We start from the raw sequence: 22,711 nt of genomic DNA, 5'->3' as shown, positions 1-22,711 counted from the left end.
CGTTTTATTGCTTTTATACAAATATGATACAACCACGAAGCAACAGTAACTAATGTAACGTGAGTTAATTAGTGATTTAGGCAGTTTTTGGTCTGCTAGTTGCTAGTGAATTGAAATGCAGAGTGATACAAACAGGGAGTGTTTATTCACTGCTGTTATAGTACTGATTATTTTAGAACATCCAAAAAAATTAGAGGACTTGACAAAAATTGTCATAATTTTTAATGAACACAAATGAGACTTCAAATGATCTCGTATCAGCTCCTCTTCCCAGATTACTGTAGGCCTAAAGATTTCCCGTCAGTTTCTCATTTCATCTTTTGTAACACTTCTGATAAATTGCGTTTTGAAACGTTGCCCTGTAATCAAGGGAGTAGAGCTCATTCAGTGGAGGCTCTCAAATGTAACCGTACCTCGGCCCCAAAAGCTGACCCACTTCTCCCGCGTGAGAGATAAAGAGCTGGGGGAGAGAAGCACAGTGCCGCCAGGAGCCCTGTCCTCCTCGCCGTCGCTCCCACGGCTCACCGAGATCGCCCCGTTCCCAGCGCAACACCAGCACCACGCCGCCCCGCCGTGCCCCACGCTCTCTCACACAGAGTGCCACTGTCTGCCCAGCGACGGCCCCTTTCCATTGCATAATGCAACATGGAGTCTCTTTTTTTTTCCCTTTCGGTCCCTCTTTTCTCCTGGGGACGCATCGGTTATGTATTTTCATAGAACGAGTCTGGTTAGGAAATGTTTGAAGAGAAAAAGGAAGAGGGTGGGGGTTCGTTCTAGCTGGCGGTTTGGCTGTCACCAGAGCATGCACAAGGAGAAAAGCCTGGGAAAGAGTGTGGCGGAGTGGTTGAAATCTCAGGTCATGATGATTTAGCCAAAGAGCATGTGATGGGTAGGACCCATTGAACAGCGGCCCATGGCCATACCTTTGAATCAGTCTTCTGAAGTGCTGGCCTGCTGTCACGTTTGAACGGTGGTACTTGTAAAAAAGGAGCGTGGATCAGAGTCCAAACCCCCCGCGCGCTGGCCGCCTGAAAGGGTATTCAGGAGGGCTTTAGGGGTCTGAGGGGTCCAACTTTTATCCCTAAGCTGGTCGAGCGTTTCGAGCGTTCATCGTGGACAGAAAAGTGCGGGCCAAAAAAAGCACACAAGTAATATTAGCATTTAAGGATCACTGATCAGGAATTATGGCAGGGGGAGTCACAACATGTCCACGATAAGAGGGATTACTGATCACAAGTCATGTGGTTGTATTTTCAAGCTGTAAAAACAGACAACCTTAGTTCATGTCTGTCAATGAGACCAAAAGAAACTTAAATTGTGAAGGAGAGCTCTCAAAGGCCTCACATTTACTTATATTATTCATTAAGATGTAACAAAAAAAATCACCTTTAGGAAAAGTTAGAAAAAGGCTTAAAGAAATAGTTCACTCACAAATTAAAATTCTGTCATTATTTGCTCACCCTATGTCATCCTATGACTTTTTATGACTTTTGATTAACACAAATGTTTAGCTGTTTAGACTGGCCTGCTCTTTTCCACACAAGGTAAACAGATTTTTTAATTATTATTATTTCAAAAAGAACACCATCAAATATACAGTATATACTGCAAAACGAAGAATTTTCTTGCATTTTATGGAAAACTACAGGCAAGCATAAAAGTCTTATGGGACAACCTGAAGGTCAATTATGACTAAATTAATTTTTTTATTTATTTTTTTTTACAAACTTTAATTATCAAAAAGGTGTTTTGCGGTCATTATCAATAAAAATTGTTTAAAAATGCATATATTTAAAACTTATCATAGCTTCACAGTTCCAGTTCAGGAAGTTCATTTTTTTTTTACTTTAAAGCTACTAATCCTATGAATCCCATCAAAAAATCAGCACATCTTTTCCACACACACACACATTTGAGAAAATGTTTGCACTACATCCTGTTCGCGTTGCATTGGACCACAGCCAGAGAAGGTTAAAGCAATGGGAAACACCCCCAATCTATCTCTTATACCGATGTGGTTGAGAACCACTGTCTGTCACAATGCAAGTGACCGGCCGAGAAGGAAGGAGAGATTATATTTAGCCCAATGAATTCGAGGCACAAAAAAAAAACAGGGCAGTCGCTTGATAAATAAGGGTCCGAGAGCCTGAGAACGACGGCAGGACCTACCAAGCAAAACAATCGTGGAGTGGACACAGAGAGGCCTGTGAAAACAAACAGAGCTGATGAGAACGACGCTGCCTGTAAGCGGCTCATTAGTGACCAGATGCAGGCTTTCCCCTGCGCTTCCTCCCTACACACACCGGCAACCCCATGGCACTGCTCGCTCGCCCTCACCGTTTCCGACAGCTCTCCATTTTTCATGAAAGGGCGACACTTTTTTCCCCTCCAGCCAGACTTCTCCACCCTGATATGACAGCAGTAAATCATTGGTTTAAGTAATGAGAGTCGTGTTTGTGATGTTTAAGAACGATGTTTCTCTGGCTTTGGCCACTCTTACTTATTGGCCTTCCTCATCTTTAGATCTTTATTTATTATGTTGGCCTTTTTTCCATGTTGAAATGTCTGTAGATTTGATTGTAGTTCATTTATATGGTTCAGTCCAATCTCTCAACTGTCAAACATTTTATCAATTAAAAAAATATTTTTTTTTAGCTGTGACAAACTTTAAATTTACACTAAGTTAGGGCCTGTACGGTGCGTTATACTGATCAAATTGACAGTAAAGATATTTAAAATGTTACAAAAAAAATCGCTTTCCTCAAAAATATTAAGCAACACAATTGTTTTCAACTTTAAAATAAAAAATAAATGTTTATTGGGCCACATTTATGAGGGATTTCTGAAGTATCATGTGACACTGGAGTAATGATGCTAAAAAAAATTCAGCTTTATCAGAATAAATTGAAAATCTTCTCAAATTGAAAACAGTTATTTTAAATTGTTATATTTCACAATATTATTGTTTTTACTGATTTTTGATTAATTAAATGCAGCCTTTATGAGCATTAGAGACTACTTTCAAAAATATTAACAAATCTTACCAATCCCAAACTTCTCAGTAGTGCATTTAAATGTAGCCTATATATAAAATTCCCCCATTTATTTTTCCACATAAGAAAGAAACTTGTACAGAACAACACTACATCTTTAGACTGATATTTGATCTGACAGCGGCTGAATAGACCTAGCACATTAAATATCCTCTTGTTCTTCACTCTAACCAACTCTGCTAATATTAAACAAACTCCCGAGGTGCTTAATGTCCCACTAACAGCCTGCACTGCAGTGAGTTACTGTTAATCAAATGTTAATTAGTGAAGTGTATTATGAGCAAACAACTTAAAAACAATTTAACACCGCAGTCCAACCCATCAATCTAATAAACCATGCAAAGAAATCCAAAAGATGTGATAAAGCACTCACACATAGGGATATTTTTTACATTGGGACATTGCTTTAACCGCCTGCACTAACTTCCCTTGGATTTCCTAGGGGCATGTTGAATGCGAGGACGTGGAAGAGGAGTGTGTTAGTGCGTTGTGTATACGCATCAGGCCAATGTGGGAACGGTACTAAAGTGGCAGCGGTTCCAGATCTTGATAGAGACGTGTAAGGGTGGAGAGGGCACTGTTTATCAGCGAGGGGATCTCTCTCAGTACAACACTGGGAAGTGCTGTGAGCACACTGCTGCACAGACTCATTGTGCTGGCCCTAAAACACCAGCCTGCCTTTTGCAAGAATTTTTTTTTTTTACAAGCATACTCGTGAATCTGAACCCAATGACTTTACTTGCAGGTTTTATGAAGCAGGACTGGTGCTGATCAATGTTATTGCTATTACTTTTATCGTCAATAGGGGGTGCTCCATAAGGACTGTGCAATACTGGAAAACATGATAAACAATAACAATTCTAAATTCACTTTTATATGATGTATGCCCATGCAAAGCTCTCAGTCGCATTGCTAGGTTGTTGGGGGGGATTTAAAAGTATAGTTAAGTATAGTATAGTAATAATAGGGAATTTTTTTCGGTCCCTATGGGGAAACAATCTTTTAAATCATACAGAATTATTATTATTATTTTATTTGTAAATCTAAAACAGCAGATGGCCTTTTGTTATGGTGTGTATCTGTGTGTGGTGTTGTTGTGTTGTTGTTGTGGCTATATTTTATTCTTATATAATTTATTCTTAGTCTTGGTTAGAAGTACGCTGATACATGTTTTTAATAGTTCAGCATCTCTCTGACCCCACAGTTTTTTTGTTTTGTTACATTTTTGACCTTACAGTTAAGTTTCTCGTGTTCAAAATCATGAAAATATGCACTTTAGGTGCTGGAATTCTCTCCTCCAGAGAACCAGCAGTATTTATAATTTCCTTGGCCATTTTCCCATAAGATTTCAAATATCTGAGATGATAACATGACAATATCAACAGTCCATAATGTCCTGAAACTCAATAATGAGAGAGATTCTCTGTGAGTCAGAGAGGGCCTATCATGAAAGCTCACTGGCTGGGCCGGACCCTCCTTAGCCCTCAGTGCCATGGCCAAGACATAGTGCGTCCATGTAACTCATTCACTCTGCATGGGAGAGTCTCAAAGAATAGAAGTCAAGAACAAAGTTGAATTGGAGGAAGTCAATCCAGATAGTGAGAATCCCAGATGGTCAAATCAGACAAATTGAAGGTAATTCCGACATACTTAATGGCTCATAAGATGCCTGGAGATAGAAGGTGTGCACCGCAGGCAATTGTCTGCTTCTGTGCTATTTTTAAACATGATTTTTGAAACGGGGAGTACTTAATTGTATAAATCATGTTTGAAAAATGGTACTGAAGCAACATAAAGACAATCCTGTAAATGTACTTTTTATACATGAGATAATTCTTAGTTCAGAAAGGATTTTATATTTGTTACATGTTGTATGTACTGAATTAATGAGGCTTGGGAAGTGAACAATGTGTATCCGTGGGAAAGAGAAGTGTGGGTGTGTGTGTGTGTGTGAGCATATGCTTGTGTGAGTGTACTTTAATGTATCTAAACGTGGATGTAATCCACAAAGGGAAGATAGAGATTAGAGTGTTTTACCACTTTGAGTGTTTGACGTGCGTGCGTGCGTGCATGCGTGCGCGTGTGTGTGTGCGTGTCAGCATGTACGTGTGCTTTAATGTATCCAAACGTGGATGTAATCCACAAAGGGAAGATAGAGACCGGGACATTCGAGTGTTTTACCACTTTGAGTGTTTGACGTGTGTGTGTGTGTGTGTGTGTGTGCCTGCCTCTAGAGACATGCTGTTGTTCCTGCTGCTGAAGGAGTTGTGAACGTGGTGGGAAGGTCACCTGATCAGCGCCCTGGGGGCGACCCCTGTAGGCCGCCACTGCATCGTGTCCGGGAAGATCGAATGCAAGTGACAGACGTGGGCTCCCATCACAAAAAGCTCTCTGTGGTTTGTGCACAGGGGCCGAGAAAGTCAGCGATGCTCCTCTCCCTCCCTGGCCAAAGAGCCATGAGAACAACCCTGAGAGAGGGTGGAGGAGACAGTTCTGGAGGAAAGCCATTCATTTTCCCTTTCTACACTGTAGCGATGGGACAGTTCATTCAGTCAATTCATTTCAGTGAATCGGATCTTTTGAGCAGTTTGTTTCAGTTCAAAGGAATCAATTTAGTAGTTCTTTAATCATTGCAATAAAGCCATATCCATTAGCATTTTTTCCCCTGTCTTTTAGAAAACGCTACAATTGTCCTGTCCTAAACATATTTCCAGTATGGTTTCTTTCATACATTATTTCTGTTCCGTTCCAACAGTTCATTCCACATGATTACTCGTCCATTCCCAGCTCTTAATGAATCAAACCGAAAGAAGCGGTTCATAGTTCAGTGACTGGGTGAGTCATAAAGCCGGATCAACACGAGATGAACATGTTCGAAAGAAAATGTTCTGGTTTCAGTGAGCGGTTGTAACATGGCGAGTAGTTAACCCGGATGATTGGAAGTCAGGCATGTTCGATGTTTATACACCATAGTATTTATTCATATTTTACATTTTTTAATTGAGCTTTAATTTTTTTTTTTTTCTGTATTATTTTAATTTTAGTTTAAGTTTTAGTAATTTTGTAATGTGCTTTTGTCATTTTTTATTATATTTTATTTAAAATAAATCAATTTAGCCTTAATTTATTTTTATTTGTTTTGTTTTTTAGTCATTTTAGCACTTAATATTAGTTGCCAGGGCAGCATGTCTAATTTTCATTTTTTAAGTTTAAGTTTTTCATTTAATATTTATTTTTTATTTTATCTTTATTTTAATTAACGAAAACATTTTTTAAATAGTTTTATTTTTAATTAACATAACAACACTTTCCAGAAGAGAACTGTAATTTTTTTCTTGAACGAATCATTCAGACTGATTATGAGAACCGGTTCAACTTATTAATTGAAAAGATTTACTCGAATGAACAATTCATTTGCGAACTGGACATTGCTTGCTTTCTCTCCCTTCACGTCACGAGATACACTTAACCCTGCTGTTCCCCAGCCTCTTTTCTCTCTTTCTCTCCATCTCTCTCAGCTCAAGTCCCTCTCGTCTCATGTCTCTCTATCCTCTTTTCACCTTTCCCATCTCTCCCTCTCAGTTACTTTCAAACTTATTTTCATGCAGTTGAGTTCATGCAGATGAGTACAAGCTCTGAGGGAGGTCTGCAGAGTGTGTACGTGCTGAGGAGTGTTTTTGGGGGAGGTGTTTGGAGAGATTAAAGAAAGGGAGAGCTGTGTGTTGTGTGTGAAACAGGAGCATTTGTGTGTTTGAGAGAAGGACTTCACAGAGTCAGTGAGTGTCTGAACATCATAGAGACCGGGACATTAGAGTGTTTTAGCACTTTGAGTGTTTGACGTGTGTGTGTGTGGGTTGAGGGATTTTTTTTTATATCCTTCCTTCATGGACACTGAGATTAGTGATCTGCCTTGATGTCTGCATACATAGACCAATGTGTTTATGGCATGTTTCATGCTGCACAAAAAAGAGTGCATATTTATGTCAGTAGTATGTGGTAATATATGAAATAATATTATATGCACTCCTGTTCAAAAGTCAGTAAGAATTTTTTATTTTTATGTTTTTGTGAGAAGTCTCATATGCTCACAACATCTCTGTTTATTGGAACAAAAATACAGTAAAAATGGTTATATTGTGAAATATTATTATAATTTAAAATATTTGTTTTCTATTTTAATGTACTGTAAAATTCTATTTATTCCTATGATGGCAATGCTGAATTTTTGGCCGCCATTATTCTAGAAGTTCAGTGTCACATAATCCTTCAGAAATCATTCTATGCTGATTTAGTGATTAAAACATTTCTTGTTTCAAAGAATGGTCAAACAACGAGTTTGTTTGGCCATTGACTCAGCAAGCCAAGCAAGGAGTTGAATTTGGAGGGGTGTTAACCTACGCTCTCTGACATCACAACTTTTGTAATGTTTATTCAAATAAAGCAAAAAAACTGAAAATTAGTATAAAAACGGGGTAAGGACTGCTGGCTTTTGCTTATTAGTTTCCTTGTTATGCAGGCTGACTGTTACATTTTTAGTGCCTTTCCCTAAAGCCGTGAATACACTTAACGACTGTAAGGCCGATTATGAGTGGTGTCTAAAATCTGCTCCAGTCATTGGAAACAGTCTGTAAGTGTGTTCAGTTAAGTCTCAGAATGTTTCAGCTATAGTCGTTAAGTGTGCCACTGTCCACAGCATAAAAATGTAATATTTCATGTTTTCAAGCCACGGAGCAAAGCCTACATATATAAACAGGGTATCAGGCTGCATACATTAACTTAATCTTAAAGGAGTCCTATTATGCTTTTCCAGTTCTTCAACCTTACCTATTGTGTAATGTTGCTGTTTGAGCTTTGTCCTGTAAACTTGCCAATCTTTTTTATGATCTAAGTCCACTCCAAAGCGAGACATTTTATTTTACAGAATCCACTTTCCAAGAACTACAATAAACAGCTCGTTTGGACTTCAATGTGATTGCTTATAAATTCATAATGTTACTCATTTAAATAATTGCTGAGTTGCTGCCAATGCTAAAGAGATGCTTTTTTTCCCCCACACCGGTTCCGAAACCCCTTTTTTGGACCTTCTTAAAGGAGAACTCCGGTCAATTTTAACATTGAGCTCATTTTTTGTACATTTGGAGTGCTGTCAGTACAAAAACGACAAAATCGTCTTTTTAAAATTCGCACCCTGTTGACCCTCAATGGGGCAAGATATTAATAAAAATTAAATGAAAGATATTAATAAAAATTATGTTAATTCAGCCAGCTCACATACCTGTATTTACATCCTGTTTTCGGTCAAAGAACGTTTTCAGAACATGCGCTAAGCAGTGCCAATCACAACACACTGGGCTAGCTAACCAATCAAAGCACAATTTGTATTTCGCATAGAAGGGCTTCATCGAAACAGGACTTAGATGGCTCATTTGAGGTGGACTTGGGAGAGAGGAGCTGTAAAAATGTGAAATATATGAAAAATAATAAGTTTTTTTAACAATCAAGCATGAAAACATTTTCCAGTACACCCCAAAAACAAAATAGTAAAAGAGAATAATAGAACCCCTTTAATCTGACTGTCTTTTATGTTTCACTTGTTAAATGTTGCAAATAAATACGATTTTACAAATAATGACAAAATGTCCACTGTTATTTCTGGCCTAAACTATATGTCATCTTCCATTTGGCTTTCCAAACAACCTCTCTTGTGATGATTTTCATTAGGCGAAAAAAAAAAAAGTTTGACTTACCTCCCACCACTTTTCCTCTTGGTTTGTAAAATGAATAACTCTCATTCATAAGATCACATACAATTATCCCTGGCTCTCCAGAGGAGTTGACACAAATCCACAAAGCTTTCTTAATGTTTGCGTTGTGTGCATTTAAGTGATCTTGAAATAATCCGGAGATGAGTAAAGGCGCTAAATAAATAAAACATTTTTTTTTACATATATATATATATATATATATATATATATATATATATTATAAACATAATTAAATAAGTTTATATATATATAAATGTATTTACTTTTTTTTAATTAACCTATTTTTTATATATAGGAGACAAAAATTAAGAAAGTGTCCCTCTCTTTGTATCCCTACATCATTCATTAAAAAATTTTACAAATGGAATTTGTTTATTATTACATTTGATATAAAAATATGTAATACATAAAAATAATTACATAAAATATGATATATCATTTTTTTATAGTACACAAAACTATGATTTTCCCTATCTCTCACTGTATTTAAAAAATATATTTAGTCCCATATCAATCTTTTTATGTAAATTTTTCCTTATGCAGTGTTTGGCTGGGCATTAGGGAAAAAAAATATGTAGCTAATATTTTATTATGACAGTGAATAGATTTGTTTAAAGTCCTTGTTTAAAGTCCTCGGGGTGAGGAGGTAGAAAGGGCTGTCATAGTTGTTTGACAGCTCACAAGCAGTCACATATTTTTGTTTTTGCCATATTGTTGTAAGAATGCATTTCATAAAGTTCAAGCATCCGAACCCTCCAAATGCATTGAATAACTAAGATATATCATATCTGCACCAGATGTGCATGAGATGCCAGCTAGTAAGTGTGACTCTGTATAGAATCAAAGTCATTTGTTTGTCGTCTCCCGCCCCACCCAAAATCTGCAGCACTCCAGTATTATTTCATCTGGTGAACCTGTAAGGGAAAAGACCCAGCCCTTCTCTGATAAGAGATATTGACAGGCAGAAATGTGTAGACGGTAGATTAATCTGGGTATTTTTTTAAAACTCACTCAATGCCAAGCAACCAGACATGCTGGCCTGCAAGACCAGAGCTCTTTAGACCGATCAGGAAATGACTGCTGTGGTTGTTATGCTTTCTACTTGTCAAGGGCCTATTATCCCAGCACGAACGTTTAGTCTTATTAGTAACCCAACGTATGCTTGAGGACAAGGGGATACTCCCAATGGGGTGCCTGGTCAGAAAATAAAACATGTTCAGTAACTCAATCCTTCAACACATTCAACTTGACCAAAAAAAATCTGATTACTAAGGGGGAAAACATTGAGGACCTGTGCCAATTCACTTGCGCTGAGACATGGGAAAATGGTTGGAGAAGTTGGCCACTGTCTGAATCGCCATAGTATGGCATATTCAGTATCCCACAGACCAATAACAGGATGGTAATTCAATTAAGGCATGAAGGCTGTCTCCCATACAGAGATTCAGTATTGTTCGAAAAGATGAAAGTCGCCAATATCCGTCACTTCTCATGCTTCTTATTTTAGATGTGATGGGAATCAGAGAGATGTGACATTTATGAAGGTCTTCTTTCATAGAGGACACTTTCCCAGACCCAGGAACTTTGACTGGCAGATGTTCTGCATGTCTATCCATTAACCTTATAGTTTTTCAGTAGACCATCAATTCAAAGCTCTTGCTGTTCTTTGAGAAAGATTGAATTGGAATGAATGCAATATGTCTCCATCCACCTTTTGGGATATCATATATGCATAATTTGGGATATGAGGTGTGCGTAAACATAATTTGTTGTTATCCAATAAGACGACGATGGAAACCCGTTTACTGAATAAATCCCTCAATGCGCAGCAAAAACTCATGAGTTTTCCTCTGCAGATGATGTATAATTGATTGGATAACTGGACTAACCAGTTGCACAGCATCTCAAATGTTAGTTTGATCATTCTGAAACCAAGTCAAACTCAAAGTATTTATCTCACACAATTGCGTTCCCGAACACCATTCGCCCGCCTCCGAATTGTATTGCGTTTCGTCTCTGAGGCACAAGCCTGTATTATGCACAAAAAAGAGACACAGTGGCTTCTTTAATTGAAGCAACGTCCATTTTTATTGCAGATATTTTGCACTAGTTTCCCAGGAAGAGACAATTTTGTTCCCTTGAACACATGGTATGGAATCGGTGCTTTATTTGCAAATGTTTTACGCGTTGAATTCGCAACTTTGGATGAAACATAGTTTATGAGACCCTTGTAGTTGCCTGGAAATTTGTGTCAAGTTAAGCTCAAATTGCACTCGTTTTAAGCATCTTGTGATCTGAATCTGTCAAGGCAACAAAAACCTCATCATAATTTGAAACAAAAACGTTTCATACTTGAGTTAACATCTGCAGCCAACTCTTTGAAAAGCGTGCACCACAGCCTGTGCCAGTAGACTGGTTTGACAGGACCTCGCATGGGTGAGGAGAGGGCTAGCTGCAGGTGGCACGACGCGGTGCCAGAATCAATTTAACTGTCAGTGCGGAGCAGTGTGAGTACGGGAGGATGCCAAATTGGCACAGCCCGAGCTCTCCGCAAAGGAAGTTCTGGTGTGGGCAGGACAACAGTTCAAAGCAGAGGTGTCCTGAAGGACTCACATTAGCGTGCTCCAGCTCTGGTCGCTCACCCCCACAGGTACTTAGTGTAGAGAGCCTTTTAACCTGCCAAGAGCTGATGTTTTGTCTCTGGTTGGGCACTTGGCTCACATTTATAGGGAAGGCATGTCATGAAAGCGTCACACTCACCACTCCTGATGGTTTTTAAGGTGATGTGTAGGCAGAAGGACCATAACTTGTTAAAGTTGCTCACTCTTTTCATCTGTGGTTTGGAAAAATAAACTCGGACAGCTGTATGTGATGCTTGTTTGGCTTGAGCACAGTTCAGAGCTGAAAAGTTGTTGATTATTACAGATGTAAGGCACCGAACAGCACAAATATGTTTTTGCTTCTATGTGATTGATGATGTGTGTTATTTCAGAATGTATACCTAGCTCTCTCTCTCTCTCTCTCTCTCTCTCTCTCTCTCTCTCTCTCTCTCTCTCTCTCTCTCTCTCTCTCTCTCTCTCTCTCTCTCTCTCTCTCTCTCTCTCTCTCTCTCTCTCTCTCTCTCTATATATATTCAGTATAATTATATATAAATATTTGTACATTTTTTGTAAATGTATGTAAAACCATATATATATATATAGTTTCTTTAATAATACATTTTATATTAAAATACAGCATTTTAACATATATTTATGAAATAAACAATATTGTTTATTTAGAATGTGTTTAATTTGCATGTATATTTGTCTGCGTGAAACATGAACAGACACAATATAATACAAAATAATATTACCTTTTTTATTTTGTGTTTATTAATTCATTTTTATGTCATTGTTATACAATTTAAATCACACTTTAGATTAGGGTTTAATTCTCACTATTGACTAACTATTAACTATGAATTTTGCCTTAATAAAGTCCTACTGCAGTGCTTAATAAGGCAGTTGTTTAGTTTAGGAATGGGATACCATTAAGGCCATGCAGAATAAAGCATTAATATGGGCTTTACAAGTGTAAACAGCCAATATCCTAATTTGCAAGCTAATATGCAACTAGTGAGAATTGGACCCTAAACTAAAGTCTTACCAAAATTTATATTAAAAATCATTAAAAAAAAAAAATATATATATATATTTGTTTCTTGCAACAACAAATCAAGTTTCATTAAATTGCTAGTTTCTAGCAATGAATAGAGGATGATTTCACATTTTATTACTTTGTTACAAATATTTGATCGATCATTGATGCACAGGGGAAAAGAATAATTAGCACTGATGATGACTGTTCAACAAAAGCGTAATGTCCGTTGCAACATCATCACTGCAGTCTCGTTCGGGAACTCCGTGTGAAAACAATCCTAACGGATATCTGTTTTTAAACAAGCCTGTTGATGGAGGAGGAGGCGATGAGATCAACACGTAATTATAATCAGTATTAGCTCGCTCCTCTGCTGCCAGCCAGCCTAATTGTGTTGTGTTGGACCTTGTGCCTTCCAACAAGCGCTAACAATCACGTTACCACAGAAACACAGACACTGCAGATGCCATGGGGCTTCCTCAAAGTCCTCGTTCCCACTGTTAAATATTAAACAGGTGGTGGGAGCATATGCTCACCTGCTCCCCGGTCATGTGATCGTTAGTTTTGTGAGCCAACCAACAAAGTGAGCTCAGGGGCTTTGTGGTTAGTGCAGTTTACATTTAGCAAGCTTTGCGGTTAAAGATAATTTATTTACAATGAGTTCATGTGCTGATAGTTTAAACATGCAGATAATAGAATTTACATTTTGTTCTTGGACTGATCTATAAACAAAGGTTTCAAAAAATGTTTTACATTACCAGTTCTGTCCATTTTAGATGTAAATAATACATTATATTTTCTGAAAAAAAACGAAATGTAAAATGAGTTTTTAAATTAAACTTGGTGATTGCAATGTCACTAAATCCATGAATTTTGGCTACAACCAATAATTACTCCTAAGAAATTATACTAAAATAATGTACTGTAAAATTGCAAAATGCTACAGAGAAAAAGTCCAGTTAATTGGTTAACTGTAAGTTATTTTTCCTTAATCGGTGAAAAAGTCTAATAAGTTACCATGACAATAATTATACTGTAAAATACTGTACTCTTCGTAAGAATTACGGTGAAAAACAGGAAAAGGATGTTCACATCAAGTTTAATGATATTTTATAAAACTATTTGTGTAATTTTATTTTTGTACATTAAGATGTCATGTTTAGTTAATGTTTACCATAGTGTCCCGTATCCTGATTTAGTTTTTTTGTTCAACACTTTGCTCAGACTGTTTATCTGTTTACTACTTATTTTGGTAATTTGGTGGATATATTGATATAAATTGGTAAGTTGATGGATACATTAACTTTATATCAGTACTGATGTTGTCAATGTAATTTAGCTGCCAGTTTTTAGTTTTTTTGTTACTGTACATTTAGCCAGATTTGTTGCCCAGAGTGCTGTCTGAGAAATCTTTTAGCTTTTGCAGTAAATGGTTATTGTTAAATGACAAATAAGTCATCACTGACCCACCGCAAGCATTTTCTTTCATGGAACGCATAATTACATTCTTAGCCTCCACACAATTCTCACAGTCATTTGAGCGGCGAACTCCCTCGGCTTATTCTCGTGCGTCATTGAGACGTCTAATTTCCACTGTCACACTCTCACTCATTAATTAAACTATAATTTAAGGATGCTAATTTGAAAAGATTCTACATTGATGCCCAAACTCAATAAACGTTTTGCAAAAATATATTCCCAATTTGATTTATGGTGCTGCCATAAATTTGTTCTTCGCATAATCTATGACTTGTTTACGAACGCTGGGGGAAAAAGGCCATTTCTAATGCCTTAAAAGAAATAGAGATCAGTTAAGCCCTCTCATTGACTTGTTCAGGCCTTTCTCTATAAGGCCCCAGTGATTCGCTTTGATTAGTGTGGTGGTGGTCCAAGTATATCTCTCAGTGAGTCTTTGAAACTCAATTCAACATACAAAGCCCATTTTATTTAGGATGCTACATGCATTTGCATGAGCACAATCAAAGCAATTTAGAAGTCACGGCTTCCACTGCCTGTATTCTGATCGAGCTGAACCCTGTGTGATGGAGCCAGACCCCCAGCACAAATGGAAACTGTACCAAGAATTAAACATGAGGATGAATCAGCTGATCCAACCTCAAGGTCTTTCCCACACCCCCTGCGTTCCTCACAGGAATGTGCAAGAGCTAAGACTCTGCATCCTGCACCCCACTGCTTGCATCTCTGGAACGTGTGGGGTTGCAAAGCTACAATGCGTGCTCTGACACGCTGAGGTCACGCAAATAAAGGACCGAGTCGTGTAAGTAGCTGGTTGATTTTGCATAATTGTGCACTGCACTGACGGGCTTGGCCCATTGTGCCCGAAAACGAACCACCCTCTCTCATTCTATAAGTGGGCCAGGGTTTTGTACATGCCTGAAAGACTGCGATGTAGTCCATGAACTCAGATAATCGAGCTTTTCTTCATCAAACGTGACCGAATTACACACTTCTGTCATGCACCGTCAATAAGATTTAGGTTTATATGGCCGATTTAAATATGGAAATGGCAAGCAGCTAGCCAAAAGCCCTATTGCGATGGTAATTTGTAATGAATATTTCTGATTTCATTATAATAACAAATCACTGGCTTGTGAAACCCTTCTTGCGCTGGCATCGCTGTCTGGTTTTATGCCGTACGGTATAACCAAGTCTGACAGATCATATTTAACATTTTCAACTCTGCAGACTAACTTAAACCCACAAAACTTCTTTTTTTTTTTTTCAAAAAGCTTTGCCAGTTGGTTCCCATTGCAGTGTGTGCTGTATTATAAAAAAATAACATTGTTATGTTCTTCAACAATTTCCCAGTCATGTTCTCGATTCAATGCAATACCACAATATAACTGGAACTCACGATGACCAGTCAAAACAAATACAATATTCCATCATTCCCAATTACCTAATTAGAGGTTTACGGCACACAAACGTCTTTGGAAACACTGGTTACAGCAGTACCTATGGGACCTGAGCGCTTGTTTGCCTCTCACCGCTCTCTCGCTTTATAAATAGATCCAAACAATGGCTCAAAAAAAACATTGTCTAATCTGTAGACCGCAAAAGTGTCAAAAGCCAGAGAGTGAAAATGACAATGGAGGGTGCCAGAGGAAGAGGGGTCTGGCTCTGAAAAGCTTGTATTCAGCGTAAAACAGACATTGTGTTGAAGGACATTGATACTGACATTCTCTTTGGAAAACTGACCACAATTAATGAGCAAAGTTCTTATTAAAAAACAGTTACATCTCACCTCTTTTTTCCCGTCAGTAAATGTTGACCTGTCAAACACTAAAAGTCTTACACTGAAAAAATGAATATGCTTTATCTAATCAAAAATTCCTTAATTCCTTAAACAGACTGATCTCATGAAGTAGCGTGTGTATGAGACGCCAATTCGTATTTCCATTTTTGGCGTGCTATCAAGACGCATAATCGCCTTTCAGCGTGTTTATGAACGCCGTTGACTTAACGTTATATAAATATATGACTTACCTCAACCCCGTCCCTAAACTTAACCGTCACTGGGGTTAATGGCATTTATGACTGTTCCCTTACTATCCTAGGTAAAAAAAAAGATGTGACTTACCTCAACCCCATCCCTAAACTTAACCGTCACTGGGGTTAATGGCATTTATCACTGGAGATTTGACTGCGTGTTCAGACACGCGGAATGAAGCGGACGTTAATGGCGTAGACATATACGCATACACGCGGATACACGCGGATAGCACAAAATGCGTGGAGATAACACGCCACCTGACTCAAAAGTGGCGTATATGTTTACGCAAAAGTCATGATGTCATGTTGCCTTAAAAGTTAACCATCTTACAACAACCAAAAAAATAAACATTTATGTCACCATTATGGTGATCAGTGTTTGTTTTAGGTTTGTTTTACAATTACGGTTTCCTCCTTCAGTGATTCTGCTTGTTAACATCAGGTGTCTTCAATGTCGGCAATATAAAATAAAGAGTTCTTGATTAATCGTTGACGTCTATCTGTTAGTGAGACATTTTTTTTTTGGTTTAAAGTTTACTCATTGTAAATGGTTAACTTTTACGGAATAATTTGATTAACGTTTACTCAATTCTAATTTGTTCAATTGAATTAATAATATTGCTTGTAATGTTGCCACAATTCTATTGATTAGATAAAGCATATTCATTTTTAAAGTGTACTATACAATTCTGATTTGCTGTTAAACATACCTACTTTAAGCATCAAAGTTAAATGTAAATATATCACAAATCAGGTTGTAAAAATAGCAAAGCTCATATAAAATGAATAAAAAAAACAGCTCTTATTTAGTTTAACCTTGATAATCATGATCTGGAGGTTTTTTGGAACTTGCGATGACCATTTATTATTATAATTATTATTAAGAATAATACTTAATAACCATACTTAAATAATTTGAGGTTCTCTTTTGTGGCCACTGTGTCACTTAAATAAACTTGAAAAGTACTTGAAACAGACTAAGTAAACTGACTTGTTCCTAATTGCTTTTTTAGTACCCCATGGGCCTATTTAAAAAGCCAGGGGTCTAACTGACCATTGATGACCAATGAGGGATGAAGCCAAACAACCGGCAAGCCTCCATTTGGAAGAGAGCACTTAGTCTAACATGCAGAACTGCAGGCCTACTCATGGTTATTTCCATACGATCACGCAGTGCTTTTGCTAACACTAAACCAGTCACTTGTTTTCTGTCAGACAGACTCTGTTTCAAATGCTGAGCATTGATTTAAGGCCACACACACTCTGCCCTCTGTTGATGCTTCATGAGTCAACATGCTGGGTCCGGGCTCATGAGAAAGACTGTCTTACAGACTTTATTTAGACCCTTGAAGAATGTCCGCCTCCCTCCCAGTCAATGCCACAAGTCTTTCTCCATCCAGTATTCCCAAGGTGAATGTAATGTTTTATGGAGTGTTGGAGAGGACAAGAGGGATGCTTTCCAACACCGTCTGCCTCAATCTTCAATTTTCTCAGCAATTTTATGTTTTTTAAAACAAAGTACAAAAAGCATGCTCAACGAGAATAAATGTAGCTTTACAATAGCCAGCATGGACCAGTGACATAAACAGAAAAAAGAACTGCTTCAGAGGAAGGGCAATTAAAAATAATACTTTTCAAAAATATTATTTCTATCTTAGATCACAGTAAAACCAATGCAATGGTTAGGTTTAAAATGTTAATAAAGGAGCCACCGATGACTCATCAATGACATCACTCATCATCAATTAGCTCAGGGTCACGGTCTCCACACGTGCTTCCCGCGGGTCTGTCGGCGGCAGCTGACTTTCTCACAGGCTGCATGTCATTACGGAGCTATGCGTAACACAAACAATTCCTCGCTCCCAGAGTGTTTATCTCGTGGCGCAGAGCACGGTGTGCCCACACATCAAAGTCAGAGGGAACAGACGCTGCTCAGCGGCAGCAGCTGCGCTCGGATCCTGTCCACACCCTTCCTGTTTGCTGCGGTCTACCTTGGGGCTGTTATTTTCCCCACAGAGAGACGATAACCTCCCTCTGCCTCACTCCCTTCAGCACCACCGACACCGGCCACTACACCGCAACAGCAGCCGCTCGGTTGGTCAAACCTCTCTGAGCTCCGGCCCTTGTTTCCTTATTTACCAAAGAGCGGGATTTTGGCTAGTCCAATGCCGTATTTTGAATGTATTTTCAAACTGCCAGAGACAATAATGCATTTTCACATAATTTACTTTTGCAGAAATTATTATATAAAATATCATGTTTTAAATACGAAATTTCATATTTTTACAAGATTTTAATTGAACAATTGAACATTGGTTACATATTGTATACAGTTTGTGTATATATACAGTAGGCCTGACTGTATGTAGCCTATATATGTACCGGTTTTTATATGATAATTTTTATCATATAAAAAGATATATATATACGTATATAAAATAAAAAATATAAAAGTAATTTCACTTAAATGGCAATGAAGATTAGGCCTACATATTAATTGTCGTTTAAGTGAAATTACTGAACTTAAATATACAAGCTTGATAAAAAAAAAATTATCATTAGAAGAAAATTTCAAATGAAACTTTTGCATCTGATCTCTTTATATATATATATATATATATATATATATATATAGGCTGTGGGCTGTAAAACGATTAATCACATCCAAAATAAAAGTTTGTGTTTACATAATATGTGTGTGTAGTGTGTATAATTATTTTGTATAAATAAATACACACACATGTATGTATACATTTAAGAAATATTTGCATGTATATACTTCATATATATTTATACAAAATTATATATAGCCTATATATATATATATATATATGCAAAAGTTCCGTTTGAAATTTTCTTCTAATGATAATTTTACATTTTAACTTTTAAATTTAGGGTAATTATTAGCCATGGTATAGATTATGTCTTGGGAATGCATGAACTAAAAATGTATATTGTGAATGCAACATATAAGTGAAATGTAAAAATGTATCTGTTTAAAGGCCTGTGATTTTAATATAAGAAGGAAAAACTGTTTAGTGAAGACTGTCCCTAGAAGATCTGAACTCATTATCTGTCACCATCTCAAACCCCCACAGCATTTTCCAGCTCTGGGTCAAGACCTTCATAACGCTGTTTCCTCAGTCAGAATGGGCCATGCAGATTTCCCTGTGAGAGAAAGGGCGATTGAGTCTCCAGCTGCCATCACACAAAAACATCTTCACAGGCATGCGGCAGCAGCAACCGTGGTGAGCTACATCAAATAGGGTTGCTCAGACACCCCATAGACTTTCAACTTCAGAGCCACATCTAGACTTTTCTTTTGACCCCCTCTGTCTCGTAGACCACCACACAGGGTCAGAGAGCACTGTTACACTGTCCTAGGGACTTTCCGTGCCAGTTCCTCTGTGATGTGTGGGCAAACAATATTTCAATGTTCCATTTAAAGTACATTAAGTATTTTTTTATTATTATTAAAAATCCTACACATAAGTTATTTAATCATTCAAATGATGTACCGTTTTCTATCTGTAAATCAATAATTATCTGTAAATTAATAATTAATACAGTAGTTGTGCTTTTATAACGTGTAAAACAAACATCAACACAATGATGTGCTTTGTATGAGAGAAAACACTACGTTCCATTCAAACGTTTGGGGTCGGTATGATTTTTTTTAAATGTTTTTAAAGGCTGTCTCTAACCACAGCTGTATGTATTGGATCAAAAATACAGCAAAACATTAATATTGTGGAAATATTATTACAATTTAAATAAATATTTCAATATTTCAAATGTAATTTATCCCTGTGATGATAAAGCTGCATTTTCAGCATCATTAGTCATGTCTTCAGTGTCACATGATCCTTTAGAAATCATCATTCTAATATGCTGATTTGATGCCAGAGTCAAAAATGCGGTTTTTAATATTAAAAACAATTCTGCTGCTTTAATTTTTGTTTCAAAAATCATAAAACTCAAAAAAAATGTTTCACAGACAAGGCTTATGTTTGAGCAACTTTTACTGACATATTTTAAAATTTGTCACTGCCGTTGTTTTGTGTTAAGATGCACACCAGTAATGTTTTTTTTTCTTAGCCATGTTTATAAAAGCTAATTAAATGTCCTAATTAAGCTGAATTCATGGCTTGATGTAAGAAACAGGCCTTATCTGTGAAACCAGGCGAAAAAATAGTATATTAATCTCAGAAATGTACAGATTGCACCTTTAATTACAATTAGTAAAGGCTCCTGTGATCATAATCAACCCAATAGGCAAAAATGTGTTATTTTGGATGGATGATTTTTGCAGATAGTTTCTGTTAATTCACTCACTGTTTTGTGTATGTGTAATTTTTATATTCCCATGCATTTTATCTTCTGGAAAATGGGATGGCAAGCCAATCAGTGAATGTATGTCTTGGGCACCAGTGAGATTGAATAATTGAACAGGATCGAGGCATACAGACATGACAACTTTGGTATGTAATGGATTTTTGTTTGCCTTTTCATTTTAATAGAAATGTAGAAATTACATTTCTAGTGTGCTGCAATTTTTATTTAAGTCATAAATGCTATTTTAAACACTAAATCAGATGTGTCTCATACCTGTGATGTGACATCACACAAACCCTCTCATGTCTTGTTTTATAGTCTATAATTCACACATGAAAGACCTGGCCAGCACCTGTCATGCAAAACACAACAAGCTTTAATTATCACGGAAATGTCATTAAAGATTAGCAGAAGCGTCTGTTACATGTTTTACAACCTTGACATCCAACTAGTTTAGCTACTGAGGGCTTTTTCGGGGTTCTATAGCAAATTGCATGGATGTTTGAGTGCAACAGGACGTATCATATCAGCTTGTCCATCAGGATGTGAGTTCTCAGAGGTCTGGAAGCACCTAGTGTAATCCAAAGTAAACATTCAGGCTGATGGAGAGAGAGATCCTTACGATAGAAGCAGCTCAGACAGTGAGAGCGTGTCAAGGGTTTGCTTCCCCTTCTTGTCTCAGTCAATAATTGTATCAGATTCACAAAGAAGTGTCAGGGATTGCAGGGATTCCCTAAACTTCCCTCAAACATTTTATGGAATAGTTCACACAAACATGAAAATTGTGCTAAACATTTTATTTAAGGCTAATCACTGAAATAGTGGGCTGTTCATTATACACAAATATAATGCATGATTGATGTACTTTTATGGTGCTTTTATAGTTATTAGATATAAACTGTTATGGAAAAGATCTATTCAGAGACTCTTGTCACTAAATAAAAATAAATGGTTTGCAGTTATATGAATGACATAGCTTTGAAGTATCCTTTTAATATCAAACATTGTTCCCATTTAAATAGCTGTTTTCTATTTGAATATTTTAAATTTATTACCATGAAGGCAAAGCTCAGCATGACTACTCCAGTCTTCAGTGTCACATTTCAGAATTCATTCTTATATGCTAATGTGCTGCTCAAGAAACATTTATTATAAGCAGTGTTTAAAATGTGCTTCTTAATATTTTTTGTGTAAACAGTGATACTTTTGGTCAGGATTCAAAAATTTTATTTGAATTTTTTTGATCGATTTAATGCACACTGTAAAATTGAATACGCTTTATCTAATCAATAAAATTGTGGCAACAGATTACAAGCAATATTATTAATTAAATTCAACAAATTAGAATTGAGTAATAATTAAACAAATTAATTCCTTAAAAGTTAACTATTTAAAATGAGTAAAGTTTACACCCAAAAATTTAACAAAAATATCTGAATAACAGACAGACGTCAAAGATTAATTATGAACTATTTATTTTATATTGCCAACATTGAAGACACCTGATGTTAACAAGCAGAATCACTGAAGGAGAAAACCGTAATTTTAAAACAAACACCGATCACCATAATGGTGACTTAACGTTGTTTTGGTTTGTTTGTTGTTGTTGTAAGTTTTACTCATTTTAAATGGTTAACTTTTAAGGAATTAATTTGATTAATTATTACTCAATTCTAATTTGTTAAATTTAATTAAAATTTTTGTTTGTAATCTGTTGCCACAATTTTTTGACTAGATAAAGCATATTAGTTTTTACAGTGCATCCTTGCTGAATAACAGTATTAGTTTAAAAATAAAATTACCTTAAAATATGGAATAGGAGTGTAATCATATAATTGAAGTTGATATGTTCTGTTCTTATAGCCATTGATCATTCTTCAGCATGGCAATATCCTTAGGATTGTCTTTGCCAGCTGCCTGTCATCACCAGGTGCTTACCCTGACTGACCCTCTCTGGAAGCCAGCTCTCTGATCTCTAACCGAACGCCAACCTCTGCTGCAGTAATGCCAGAGTGGCCAGAGTAGCTTGACCTGTAATGTAGCTGACCACTACAGTATATTACAGGAAGAAAGAAAGTGTGGCTACAAACAATGAAAGCCACAGCTGTTGCCATTCTGTACGGTAGCGCTGCTAGCGAACTACACTTCCTTCCAAGATGGCATCGGCTTTATGAATGAGACTGATGTCTTTTGACAAAACTGATATTAGCACCTGGAGACATATTGTATTCGACTTTAAAAACGTACAGTATTTTGCAGCAGTTAGATTGCTGAAATGATCCTGTTGCCTATTCAAAAACTGACCTACCATTTACAGTCTAAACTTTATAGGCATCATGTAAATAGTTTGCTCAATTAAAGTTGATAATGTTCAACTTCTATATTCATTTTATGAAGTATACACTT

The 22,711-nt window shown here is 36.8% G+C and overlaps 1 long non-coding RNA gene across 3 annotated transcripts in view; it reads left to right on the top strand.

Moving 5' to 3' along the window:
• The window catches only part of LOC120493684 (uncharacterized), a 39,030-nt gene that overhangs the window by 6,380 nt on the left and 9,939 nt on the right, over positions 1 to 22,711 (top strand). For 2 of the 3 annotated variants that reach the window (XR_016146063.1, XR_016146064.1), the window contains exon 3: positions 19,069 to 20,451. This is a non-coding gene — a long non-coding RNA (uncharacterized LOC120493684). The remainder of the gene's footprint in view (positions 1 to 19,068; positions 20,452 to 22,711) is intronic. The other variant, XR_005625759.2, reaches the window with a different exon arrangement.

This window comes from Pimephales promelas, chromosome 13, assembly GCF_988280905.1.
Source record: "Pimephales promelas chromosome 13, fPimPro1.hap1.1, whole genome shotgun sequence".
Classification (NCBI taxonomy): domain Eukaryota; kingdom Metazoa; phylum Chordata; class Actinopteri; order Cypriniformes; family Leuciscidae; genus Pimephales; species Pimephales promelas.
Note: the sequence above shows the minus strand (reverse complement) of the source record. Positions and strands in the feature narration are given on the sequence as shown.